This window comes from Acomys minous (assembly GCF_964271855.1).
Source record: "Acomys minous genome assembly, chromosome: 10".
Classification (NCBI taxonomy): domain Eukaryota; kingdom Metazoa; phylum Chordata; class Mammalia; order Rodentia; family Muridae; genus Acomys; species Acomys minous.
The window spans coordinates 60,390,436-60,404,094 of NC_140491.1; the positions used below are offsets into that span (position 1 = coordinate 60,390,436).

Here is a 13,659-nt window from a genome sequence, read left to right on the forward strand (position 1 = left end):
GGGCATCTTTCGGATATATGCCCAGGAGTGGTATAGCTGGGTCTTGGGGTAGAGCTATTCCCAATTTTCTGAGAAAGCACCACATTCCTTTCCAGAGTGGTTGAACAAGTTTGCACTCCCACCAGCAGTGGAGAAGATTTCCCCTTTTGCCACATCTTCTCCAGCATGTGTCGTCACTTGTGTTATTGATACACCTAATTGGATAAATGTAAGATGGAATCTCAAGATCATTTTGATTTGTATTTCCCTGATGAGTAGGGATGTTGAACATTTCTTTAAGTGTTTCTCATTCGACATTCCTCTTTTGAGAATTCTCTGCTTAGATCTGAACCCCATTTTTTAATTGGGTTGTTTGGTTTGGTAGTGTTTAATTTCTTGAGTTCTTTATATACTTTAGATATCAGCCCTTTGTCAGATGTAGGGTTGGTAAAATTTTTTTCCCAATCTGTGGGCTTTTGCTTTGTTCTGCTAACAGTGTCGTTTGCCTTGCAGAAACTTCTCAGCCTCATAAGGTCCCATTTATTAATTGTTGATCTTAGAGCCTGAGCTGTTGGTGTTCTATTCAGAAATTTGTCTCCTGTGCCAATGAGTTCTAGGGTTTTATCCACTTTCTCTTCTAACAGATTTAGTGTGTCTGGTTTTATGTTGAGGTCTTTGATGCACTTGGACTTTAGTTTTGTACAGGGTGATAAATATGCATCTATTTGCATTTTTTACATGTAATTGGACCAGCACCATTTGTTGAAAACGCCCTTTTCCCCCATTGTATCGTTTTGGCTTCTTTGTCAAAAATCAAATGGCCATATGTGTGTGGGTGTATATCTGGGTCCGCAATTTGATTCCGTTGGTCGATTGGCCTATTTCTGTACCAGTACCATGCTGTTTTTATTACTGTTGCTCTATAATACAGCTTGAGATCAGGGATGGAGATTTCGCCAGTAGATCTTTATTGTATAGGATTGATTTAGCTATCCTGGGTTTTTTGTTTTTCCATATGAAGTTGAGGGATCTTTCTAGTTCTGTAAAATATTGCATTGGTATTTTGATAGGGATTGCATTAAATCTGTAGATTGCTTTTGGTAGTATGGCCAGTTTTACTATGTTTATTCTCCCAATCCATGAGCATGGGAGATCTGTCCATTTTCTAATATCCTCTTCAATTTCTTTCTGTAGAGACTTGAAGTTTTTTTCATATAGGTCTTGCTTGGTTAGATTTACTCCCAGATATTTTATGTTGTTTGAGGCTATTGTGAAGGGAGTGGTTTCCCTAATTTCTTTCTCTGCCTTTTTGTCCTCTGTATACAGGAGGGCTATTGACTTTTTCATGTTAATTTTGTATCCTGCCACTTTGCTGAAGCTGTTTATCAGCTGTAGGAGTTCTTTGGTTGACTTCTGGAGATCGCTGATATATATTATCATAGCATCTGCAAAAAGGGAAACTTTAACTTCTTCCTTTCCTACGTGTATCCCCTTGATTTCCTTTAGCTGTCTTATTGCTCTAGCTAGGATTTCGAGTACTACATTAAAGAGCAATGGAGAGAGTGGGCAGCCTTGTCGTGTCCCTGAATTCAGTGGGATTGACTTAAGTTTCTTGCCATTTAGCTTGATGTTGGCAATAGGTTTTCTGTATATAGCCTTTACTATGTTTAGATATGTGCCTTGTATACCTGATCTCTCTAAGACTTTTAGCATGAAAAGGTGTTGGATTTTGTTGAATGCTTTTTCCACGTCTAAAGAGACGATCATGTGATTCTTTTCCTTCAATTTGTTTATATGATTAATTACATTAATGGATTTCCTTATATTGAACCACCCCTGCATGCCTGGTATGAAAACTACTTGGTCCTGAAGGATGAGCTTTTTAATGTGATCTTGTATCGGTTTGCAAGAATTTTATTGAGTATTTTTGCATCTATGTTCATAAGGGAGATTGGTCTAAAATTCTCTTTCTTTGTTGGGTCTTTGTGTGGTTTAGGTACTAAGGTGATTGTAGCTTCATAGAATGAGTTTGGAAGAATTTCTTCTGTTTCTATTTTGTGGAATAGTTTGAGGAGTATTGCAATTAGTTCTTCTTTGAAGGTTTGGTAGAATCCATCTGGCCCAGGGCTTTTGGTTGGGAGACTTTTGATGACTTCTTCTACTTCCTTAGTGGATATGTGACTGTTTAATTTGTTTGCCTGATCTTGATTCAACTTTGGAAAGGGGAATTTATCAAGGAAATTGTCCATATCCTTTAGATTTTCATATTTTGTGGCGTATAGGCTTTTGAAGTAAGACCTAAGGATTCTTTGGATTTCCTCAATATCTGTTGTTATTTCTCCCTTCTCATTTCTAATTTTGTTAATTTGTGTACTCTCCCTTTCCTTTTTAGTGAGTTTGGCTAAGGGTTTGTCCATTTTGTTGATTTTCTCAAAGAACCAGCTCTTCGTTTCATTGATTCTCTGAATTGTTTTCTTCATTTCTAACTTATTGATTTCAGCCCTGAGTTTGATATTTCCAGCCATCTACTCCTCTTGGGTGTGTCTGCTTCTTTTTTTCTAGAGTTTTCAAGTGTTCCATTAAGTTGCTTATATGCGATGTCTCCAGTTTCTTTGTGAAGGCACCTAGTGCTATGAATTTTCCTCTTAGCACTGCTTTCATTGTGTCCCAAAGGTTTGGATATGTTGTGCTTTCATTTTCATTAAACTCTAGGAAGTCTTGATTTCTTTCTGTATTTCATCCCTAACCCAGTTGTCACTGAGTAGAAGATTGTTCAATTTCCATGTGTTCATAGGCTTTTTGTTATTTCTATTGTTGTTGATGCTCAGCTTTAGGGCATGGTGGTCTGAAAGGATGCAAGGGATTATTTGAATTTTTTGTACCTATTGAGGCTTGTTTTGTGATCAATTATATGGTCTATTTTGGAAAAGGTTCCATGTGGTGCAGAGAAGAAAGTATGTTCTTTTCTATTTGGGTAGAAAGCTCTGTGAATGTCAGTTAGGTCCATTTGATTCATGACCTCTGTTAGCATGATTATTTCTCTGCTTAATTTCTTCCTTGAGGATCTGTCCATTGGTGATAGTGGTGTGTTGAGGTCTCCCACTATTTTGTGTTGGGATCAATGAGTGATTTAAACTTTAAAAGTATTCCTTTTACAAATGCAGGTGCCCTAATATTTGGGGCATAGATACTTAGGATGGTGATGTCCTCTTGGTGGATTTTTCCTGTGATTAGGACAAAGTGTCCTTCTCAATCTTTCTTGATCACTTTTATGTGAAAGTCTATTTGTCGGATATTAAAATGGCTACTCCTGCTTTGCTTCCTGAGACCATTTGCTTGACAAAAATTTTTCCAGCCTTTTATTCTCAGGTAATGTCTGTCTTTGTTGATGAGATGTGTTTCTTGAATGCAACATATTGAAGGGTCTTGTTTTTGCATCCATTTTTTTAGCCTGTGCCTTTTTACTGGGGAGTTGAGACCACTGATATTGACAGATAGTATTATTCACCAATGGTTATTGGATTCTTTTATTGTGGAGTTAGTGGTGATTATGTGTGGCATGTCTGTTTTGGTTTTGCTGGTGTGCACTTATCAGTATGATGCATTTTCTTGGGTGTGGCTGCTATCGTTGTGATGATGTTTTCCTTCTACTATTTTCTGTAGAGCAGGGTTGGTGTTTAGATACTGTTTAAATTTGGTTTTGTCATGGAATATCTTGACTTCCCCATCTATGTTGATTGAAAGCTTTGCTGGATATAGTAGCCTAGGTTTGCATCTGTGGTCTCTTAGAGTCTGCATAATCTCAGACCAGGCTCTTCTGGCTTCATAGTCTCTGTTGAAAAGTCAGGTGTAATTCTGATGGATCTACCATTATATGTTATTTTGCCTTTCTCTCTTGCAGCCTTTAGTATCTTTTCTTTATACTGCAGGTTTAGTGTTTTGATTATTATGTGCCGGGATGAATTTCTTTTCTGGTCTAGTGTATTTGGTGTTCTGTAGGCCTCTTGTATGTTCAAGGGTATCTCCTTCTGTAGATTGGGGAAGTTTTCATGTAAAATTTTCTTTAAAACATTCCCTGAACCTTGGAACTTTGCATCTTCCTTTTCATCAACTCCTATAATTCTGAGGTTATGCCTTCTCATGGTGTCTTTAATTTCTTGGATGCTTTGTGTCCCTAATTTTTCTGTTTTAAGGTTTTCTTTGAGAGAAGTATCCATTACTTCTATTGTATCTTCAGCACCTGAGATTCTCTCTTCCATGTGTTGGATTCTGTTAGTTATACTTGTCTGTTGGATTCCTGCTTCCTTTTTTAATTGTTCCATTTCACTTTTTTTCTCGATTTGTGATATTTTAATATTGTCTGACTCTGTTTTCATGTCTTGAATTGTTTTATTTAAATCCTTCACCTGTATGCTTGTGGTATCTTGTTTCTCCCAGATGGCTTCTATTCACTTGTTTGTGCTATCCTGGAATTCCTGGAAGGCTCTATTCATTTCCTCTTTATAGTTCTCAAAAAAGCTGTACAAGCATGGTTTTGAGGTCATCTTCCTATGACTCTGCCATAGTAGGATATCTGTTGGTTTCTGGGCTTTCTGGTGGAGCCAAAATGTCTTGATTTCTGTTATTAGACCTCTTATTCTTTCCTTTAGGCATCTGCTTAGGAGGCTTGGGCTTTCCAAGCTGGTGGTCTTGGGGGTGAGTACCTTTGATAAGGAGCTGTTTTCTATACTGGGTTCTCAGACTCTGCCTTCTGTGTCTTTATTTGTTTGAGCTCTACCACCTAGATTCTGTGGTTTTATAGGGCTCCTCTGGCTGTTTGTCTCCTCTAAGGGATTCACCACACAATGAATCTGTGATTAGATGTCAGATGCTGTGTGACTTTTGTTTTGTTAATCTTTTGCTCTATAAACAGGCTACTCCACTTTGGAGCACTGATCCATTCAGCAGTCTGACCTCCCCTTTCTCCCTGCTGGTTGCCACTCTCCACTGAAACAAGGCACTGGTCCATTCTCTGTCACCCACGGTCACTGCACAAAGTCCCTTGCAGCCTCTGTTGCTTGCCACTTCCCGCTGCTGAGCTCACCAATCCCCGCCCCGCCAATCACCACTGCGAGTGTTTTGTCCCTCGAGGCCTACCTCAGCAAGCCCTGCTAGTGTTGTTGGCGCCACAGCCACCACTGCTATCCTGTCGCTCTGCTTTAGCTGTGGGCTGCTGCTGCTGCTGCTGTCGCTGCGGATGCTCTGCTCCTCGGGGGGTCTGCGCTTTTCCCCCGTGTTTGGGGTTGCACAAGGTTGTCCCTAGTTTGTTCCTGGTGCACTATGGTTTCTCCCCCTGTAGTTGGGTGGGGAACTTGGTGTTCCTGCTTATGAAATAAGTCCAATTTTCTGCCTTGGTTTCTCTGGCGTCTAAGCAAGGTGCACGCTGCTCGCTGTCATCTTGGAACTCCCCGATGTTTTAGTTTTAAGAACAGCCCAAGGCAGTGTTAAAAACCTGGCCACGTGTATGCAGCACTCAGGAGAGAGAAGCAGGAGGGTTATAAGTTCAAGGCCAGTCGTACTGCAGAGAGACCCTGCCTCAATAAAAAGAAAACACTCTGTAGATTACTCAGCTGTTGTTGTTGTATTTGTTGTATTAATTAAAAAGTATATGTTAACAATATATATATATACACACACACATGCATACATACATTTATGGTGAAATTGGGAGGTTTATTTCAAAGGGAAAAATAAGTGGCCAAATTCAGATCTTTAGTGTACAAAGGAAATTGTTAGTTGTTCACTGAAAGGTGAGCGTTTGCTGTATCCCCTGTTTTATGTGATAACAGAAAACAGAAAGCCCTGCCTTCAAGGGGTACTTGATAAACTAACCCTGAAAGCTTTAGTAGCTAACCTATCTTAATACAAATACCTCTTGAATCTGAACATCGTTGTGGAGAGAAAACTGTCTATTGTGACCTAAAGGAAAATATGACAGGAAGTACTGAGGAAAGCCAGTTCAGCCCTGGTGATGCAGTGGTCCTGCAACATCTTGGACCTGATTCTCTCTGTCTTGCCCACTCCTCCCCTGGTGCAGTGGCCACCTGAGGGTTGGGAAGAGGAGGAGGTCTGTTCCTGAGTCTGCCACCTGCTCCTGCGTTTCCCAGCATCTGCTTGTGTGGGGCAGCTCCCTGAGAAAGAAGTGGCTGTGTACTTGGGCATAGCCACCTCACAGCGGTCACAAGGCCTCCAAGCCTGGGGCTGCTCTGATGGGTTTACATGAAGCAGGACTCTGATCCTCCCTGCAGTGCCACAGGGCCAGAAGGGGAAAGGGGAGGGGCTTCAAAGCAGTGCATGTACGAGGATGAGAGAGTGTCTGTCCTATCACTGCTGCCATCGCCTCAAGGATAGACACAGCAGTTTGCATGGAAACACACTCGCCCCCCAATTGTTGGCTTAATTTTTAAAAGTTTGTATGTTTGATAAAAAGTACTTCTTTAGACTATTTTTCCTTCTGCATCCAGGTAATGAGTACATGCAAAAATGCTTTCAGGTACCTGCGTAAGAGCAGGTGGAAGTGACACTCAAGAAAGAACTGAAGGCTTAGATTCCAGGTTTGACACAGGGGAAGGGGTCCCTGAGTGAGGAGATCAGGTGCCAGCCCTAGCTAAGCTCCTGAGGAGAACATACAGTGGGTGGTCAGAGATGAACTGTTCAGCTTCTGACAGCTTAGCTTCTGTCCCATTGTCAGAGCAGCACATTTATCCTCCACTTTCCAGCTTTAAGTAGAAAATGACATCTCTGCTCTTTTCCACCTTTTCTGTGTATTTCTTTTTTCAAGACAGGGTCTCTCTGTGTAGCCTTGGCTGTCCTGGACTCACTTTCTACACCAAGCTGGCCTGGAACTCACTGTGTAGATGGGGCTGGTCTCAAACTCAGAGATATCTGCCTGCCTCTGCCTCCCAAGTGCTGGTATTAAAAGAGTGTGCCACCAGGCCTGACTGGCTTCCCATGTATTTTAAGGATACTCCGGAGTTTTGCTTCTCAAGTATCACTTTAGCAGGCTTTTTCTGTTCTGTGGTATTGTTCTCCAGAAAAATGCAGCATAGTGGAAGAACATGGATGGCACATGGACAGACTCACCACCAATGGTGTCCTGGTGATGCACTCCCAGGGTGGTTTTACCGAGGAGTCACAGCCCTGAATATGGTGAGAGATATCTGTCTGTGGAGATGTGATTATCTTGCGAGAGACCAGGTTGGCATAGGAGAGGGGAAAGTTAGTGAGTCAGTGGCCTCCATTCTGGAAAACAGACCAAAGCACAGACACTTTGTGGCAACTGTCACTCTCCCCTGCTGAAGCTCAGAGCCTTGGTGCAAGGCAGGTGTGCAGTTCCCTGGTCCAGAAGCAATGCTACAGGCTCTGGAGAGTTGGAAAGTGTGGCTGTCTATCCTCAGGGTGGGCCACTCCAGGAGAACAGTCATTTATTACACTATCATTGCAGAATTCATCTTTCCCCCATAACACTTTACTAATCCAGAAAAAATCCTGGGCAGTATCAAACAGTGAGTGAAATTTTTAAATTAAACAAATGTCTAGATTTTCTAAAATTAAGAAATACTCAACTTGCCATGAACCCTCCCTTAGGTTCATGGTTAGCAATTAGTAGCATTCTCAGTATTGTTCACCAGAGGAAAACGAATATTTTACTTGGGCTGGAGAGATGGCTCAGTGGTTAAGAGCACCACCTGCTCTTCCAGAGGTCCTGAGTTCAATTCCCAGCAACCACATGGTGGCTCACAACCATCTATAATGTGATCTGATACCCTCTTCTGCAGATAAAGCATTCATATACAATAAATAAATCTTTTAAAAAAGAAAAAGAATATTTTACTTGAGACCAGACCTGTTACGACAGGCTGACATCTCAGAAGTGTCACTGCCAAGTGGCAGTCTGAGGTCTGATCACACCATAAGTGCGGCACAAGCCCTAAAAGACCTATTCACCTTTCCCTCCTCCTTTGTTGCATAGAAGCTAGGAGAGAAGCTCTGGGTTGTAGAAAGGGAGGCAGTTCTCGAAGCAGCCATAGGCAAAACATACAGCAGTGAGGGCATGTGGTCTATGGGCTCAGATGAAAGTGACAACGAGATGTTTCTGGGATGGAGAAAGGAAGCGGGGCCTAGTGGACAGTTTGCTGTCCTACACCTGAGGCCTACTTCTAGGGTGTCATTTTCATTATTTCTATTTCACACCTTTCAGGGACAAGCAAGGCCCCTTCACCTTACAGAAAATAGCCTTTTCTTAGTGTCTTCAATAAATACACATGAAAAACATTTTCTGTGAAAGGTCAGGCAAACTCTGTTTTATTTGAATACTTTTTAAGAAATTGTAAATTGGAAAGGTATTGTGAAAACAATTTCCTAACAAGAATGATTCTGATGATCCAAGACTTTTACACAAGATTGACCCAGATCAACTGATTTACCTGTTGACATGGAGACAACAGGATAACCACAAGACAAGGCCTTCCTAGGGACTCTCTTGTCTACTACTGCTAGATGGGAGCTAAGGAAAGGCACATTGACTCTCTTTCGGCACCCAGACCTCTCCACCCAGCTGTCCAGCCCAGGCCTGGTGCCTGGTGCTATGTTGTCACCTACAGTTCCCTAGCCTGTTCAGTTCCCAAGGCCATGTGAGTTCCTTGTCCACTCCATGCTTAGGGTAATCACACCTCTCTGGTGTGCTGCTCTTATCACCCTCCTCCTGGATCCTGACGTCATTTCCAAATCTCCATTCAGGAAAAATCTGTTAATGTTTGGCTGCTGCTCTGAAGAGGTCCAGGGTAGGGTCTTTGGGGCTGCATGCAGATGTCTGTCTTGTTTGCTTCATCTCTTGGGTGGCCAGAGCTGATGGCTCAGGCAACCAATTGAAAGAGAAAGAAGGGAAGGGGAAAAAGAGCCCAAGGTTTCTTCTCTAGGGACTGGCTATACTGCGGCCAAGGAGGAGAATTTAAACTGACCACAAATTTCCTATGGATGAGGCTGTAAAAGCAGCTTCTAGCCAGAAACTGCACAGGGGTCATAAAAGGAGGTTCTTTGATCTGCAGGCAGGCCTCTTTGCGGAGATCTCCAATGAGATGGTGTAAACTTAGGCTGATAAAAATGAGTCTGCTAGCTCATTTGCAAATCTACAGGGAAGTAAGAAATGAGAGAGAGAGAGAGAGAGAGAGAGAGAGAGAGAGAGAGAATAAACCACTCACACACATACATTTAAGAGAAAGGGTGGATGAATTTGGGCATCTCGACTTCAACTGAAGTTAAGCTTCCCAATTTCAGCCCTATTTATTGTTGATGACCATACTTATACTTCTGAGAAAAGAGAATTACCTCATAGTCAACAGACTAAAATTAATCACAAACCAGATGAATTCTAAAATAAAACTGGTTACATGTTTTAAAGCTAAGCCTTTCTTATCTATGTATCCATTACATAAGCTCATAGTAAGTTCAGAATGATGAATGTTGGCAGAGTCTAAGGTTAATAGGGTTTGAAACTTACAAAAGTATACCACTTATCAATTAGGACGGACCTAATTATACATTATCTAGCTATCTCTTAGTTCATTATGAGCTCAAGACAATAATTTTATCTGTCTTTCATTCTAAGAAACAGAGTAAATTCAGACATATCAAGGTAGCTTCATTCCATTTAGGTTCATGCAAAGTTTAAATAAACTTGCCTATATTTATGGTGAAATACCAGGATTCATGGTGCCATCTGCAGTGGAGGCTTATCTGAAGCCACAAATCTACTACAAGGCTATCCTTAGTGAGGCATCTGGAGGTCCACAAAGGTATTTATTACAGGCATAAACTAACTTTGACTTTTAAAACTATTTGAATCAAATCAGGAATTCCATAATCAGGGATTAATTCATCTAAACAACAAACCGTGCATCTTCAACAAGATCCTGTAGGAAGTTTGCTCAATCTGAGCTGGTCAGTACCCAGAAAATAACAGTTTACACCAATACCAGATGTTTTTACTTTTGGTTTTTGAGATAGAGTTTCTCTGTGTAATCTTGGGCTATCCTGGACTCGCTTTGTAGACCAGGCTGGCCATGAATGTAGTCCTGGCTGTCCTGGAGTCACTTTGTAGACCAAGCTGACCTTAGACTCACAGTGATCCACCTGCCTCTGCCTCTGTAGGTGCTGGGATTAAAGGCATGTGCCACCATGCCTGGCTCTAATGCTAGATTTTAGAGAGATGCAGCAAAGCACAATTGACATGGTAGTCAGAGGTTGGAAGCAATTCTGGGGTACATCATGATACAGACCTTGCAAATATCAGATCACCTCCAGAGATCTCTCATGCCTACTGGACTTCTCCAAGCCAATAGCTCCTGACAGCATGTCAGAGGCTGAAAGCCATTTGGGGGGGAGGGGCATCATGGTACAAGACCTTGCAGACACCAGATTACCTCCTACCCAGCCCACATGCCTAGTGAGCTCCCTTAACAGGGTGGCTCTTGGCAAAAATTCTTGCAGAACCCATCCTGACCTATCTTCATCAGAGTATTAGCATCAATGATGTTTACTGCATGCCTGTGGGCCTTTGTCTGCAGGCAAAGGAGCCTCTTCCTCCAGTTAAGCTATAGGTGAGCAACCGCCCTGCTGATAACAACCCATCAGCCCCAAATGTGTTAAAAAGATAGTTCCTTGCAGACCCTAACCCACACAAAAGGTGTCAAAAGCTGGCTCTTTGAAGAAAAACATATCAAAGGTACCTTGGAGACAAGCCCGGGGTGGGGGGTGGGGTGGGAGGGTGGGGGTGAGTGTCCTGGGAGTGTCTCCTGCTAGTCAAGTACTCTTAGTTTAAAAACCCAGAGGCTGGAAGGTTTAGCAGCACACTCCCCATTCTCTCCCTCCCCCAGCTCTCTCTTTTTGTCTTTTTTTATCATTAAGATTAGTGAAATAAAACCTAGTTCTTTGACTCTTGACTATTTTTATTTTAATCAAGTGCGGTCTGTCCTTTCACAAGCCAGAGGCTCCCTTCCCCCTCTGAAAGGGATGCAGATTTTTATTGTCTCAACCCCTGCTGAGTGTGGCTGCACCTTGCTCCCTCCCTGGCCTTCATGGTAGGTTCTCAGGACAGAGCCTTCTTCAACTAGCCTCCAGAAGGCTGAAGAAAACTCTGTGACCAGATTCTCAGCCCAGCCTCTAGGGGAAAGGAACCCACACATGCCAGACCTCGCTTCCAAGAATTCAGCTTGCTGTAATCTGTTTAACCCTCAGGGCCGCCTTCTACATTCTAAAGAAGGGGAGAGTATGGCAGTATGCTCCAATAACCACCCCCAAGGTCACACAGCTAGAAAGGACAGAGCCAGGTCCTTAACAGGCCAAAAGCCTCAGACTGTAGTGTCAGCCATTGTGTGACAGTGGCCTCCCCTGGTTCCAGGCATGCCTGCCTCCCACTGCTGCAGACTGCGGTTCTGACTCCTTAGCCTTGATCCCTTCAGGGTTTAGTATACATCTAGTATTAGCAGTGGGCTGCTTCCTGCTGACAGTGCCTGACCCTGCTGCTTGTCAGCTGTAAATGACCTGTGCAGGCATGGGGTGCTTGGCACAGACAGATGCCCTCTGAAAACAAAAGGCTTTCCATGAAGACTTCTGCCTCTGACCTTAGGAAAAACATGGGTGAAAGACAGATCAAGGTGTGTGTAGCTAAGGGTCACCTGCAGTGTGTTGGACGCTCTGCTAGAAGAGTGTGGGTCTTCAAAGGCAAGACAGCACTCATCCCGTATAAGGTCTATGGGTGTGTTCTCCACATAAAAAGTTAAAGATAAAAGTGTAATGTTTGTGGGACTCTTAAAGTAACTGCTGCATTAATCGAACCTAAAAGGCTCTGAGTGTTTCACCCTGAACGTTTATGTGTCCTGAGGCTGGGGAGGGCAATTCCCATGTACTTTTTAGTTGCATATGTTACCTTCCTGTGTCTTCTGTTTTTCCCCTTACAGAGGAAAGGGTGTTGAGGTGCCTTTGCCCCCACAGTCTGAAGATTTTGCTTTTAAAGGTGTATCTGTTGAACCTGTTGTAGGTGAAAACTGAGATCAGTGTCCTGTAAGACAGCTCCCCCATTGACCTGTGTGGGGCCACTCTTCTTTGGAGAACTACAGATGGCCCTTTTCACACTCCGAGTCAGAAGCACGGCAGGAATGCAACCCAACCCCAGTGCCCCATGAGCCTCAACGCCCTGGCCTTCCCTAGATCAACCAGAAGGAGGGGGTGGAGGAGAAGCCGCCCTGGGCATACCTGAGTTGTGGCCATATGCATGGCTACCATAACTGGGGCCATCGGAACGACACAGAGGTCAATGAGAGGGAGTGTCCCATGTGCAGGACTGTGGGACCCTATAGCCCTCTCTGTCTGGGCTGTGAGGCAGGATTTTTATGTTGACGCAGGACCCCTTCAACTCACGCTTTCTCCCCCTGCTGACACGTGTGTTCAGAGAAGTCTGCAAAGTACTGGTTTCAGATTCCACTGACCCACGGAACCCACGCATTTCAAGCCGCCGTTCCGTTCTGCACGACGTGGCTGGTTGGCTGTGGGTTCCTTTCTCCCGGAGGCTGGGCTCAGAATCTGGCCCCAGAGTTTTCTTCAGCCTTCTGGAGGCTACCTGAAGAAGGCTTCATTTTGAGAACCAGTCCTTGAAGAAGGACTTTTTGGCAGGGAGGAACGCAGGGCAGTTGCATTCAGCCAGGTTGAGGCAAGAAAAATCTGCGTCCCTTCCAGGGGGGAAAGGGGGCCTCTGGCTTGTAAAAGGCCAGACTACACTTTAATAAAAATAAAGACAAAAGAGTCAAACAACTAGATTTTAATTCATTAAGCTTAAAGAAAGGACAAGGACAGTTCTATATGGGAGGGATGGAGGATAGCAGGAGACACTCCCAGGACACTTCCTGGGGCTTGTGTCTCCTGGGTACTTTTGATATGTATTTCTTCAAAGAGCCAGCTTTTGACACCTCCTGTGCAGGTTAGGATCTGCAAGGAACTATCTTTTTTTTAACACATTTGGGTCTGTTGGGTTGTTGTTGGCAGGGGTCCGCTCACCTATGTCGGAACACAGTTTACTGGGAGAGAGTGTCTCCTCCGCCTGCAGACAAGGGCCCACAGTTGGCGAACAGAACTGCATCACATTGACTTTCCAAGGTCCAGTGGACTGACACCCTGGACAGCCATCTATACATTATTAACATGTTACTGTGAAGATTTTGCCATTAATTGTAGATTCTACTTTCATAACGCTATTTGTTAAGGGAAAGGCATACTGGGCTGGGGGAAACGGGGCTGATAATGAAACTAGGCAGGAGCCCACAGATACAACTGTGTTTTGCATGCTCGGCGCAGCAGCAGCAGCATTGAGGTCTGCCTGATTAAACTTTAATACCTGTGTAATAACTGGATTTCAACTGCCATGTTTTTATTTTAACTTTAACGTTTTAAGCAAGATTTATTTTTCCTTTGTAAACTTGGGCAAGATTTACATCCTTTTTATACATGTAGAAGAAATGTATTCAACAGATGTCTTAGTGCCCAGCCTGCAGAGCTGTGTTGCACCGGTGTCAGGCATATATTATATGATCCTGATACATCCATATTTGAATTGGTTTCTCCATATTTTGCCTGTTAGCAGACAGTTTG

The 13,659-nt window shown here is 43.2% G+C and overlaps 1 pseudogene across 1 annotated transcript in view; it reads left to right on the top strand.

The window, feature by feature from the left end:
* Positions 1-13,181, top strand: part of LOC311607278 (E3 ubiquitin-protein ligase pellino homolog 2-like) — a 34,327-nt pseudogene extending 21,146 nt beyond the window's left edge. Inside the window, exons 4-6 of the transcript in view lie at positions 7,053-7,240; positions 12,056-12,548; positions 13,118-13,181. The product of the transcript in view is annotated as an E3 ubiquitin-protein ligase pellino homolog 2-like (transcript). The remainder of the gene's footprint in view (positions 1-7,052; positions 7,241-12,055; positions 12,549-13,117) is intronic.
* The last annotated feature ends 478 nt before the right edge of the window (positions 13,182-13,659 follow it).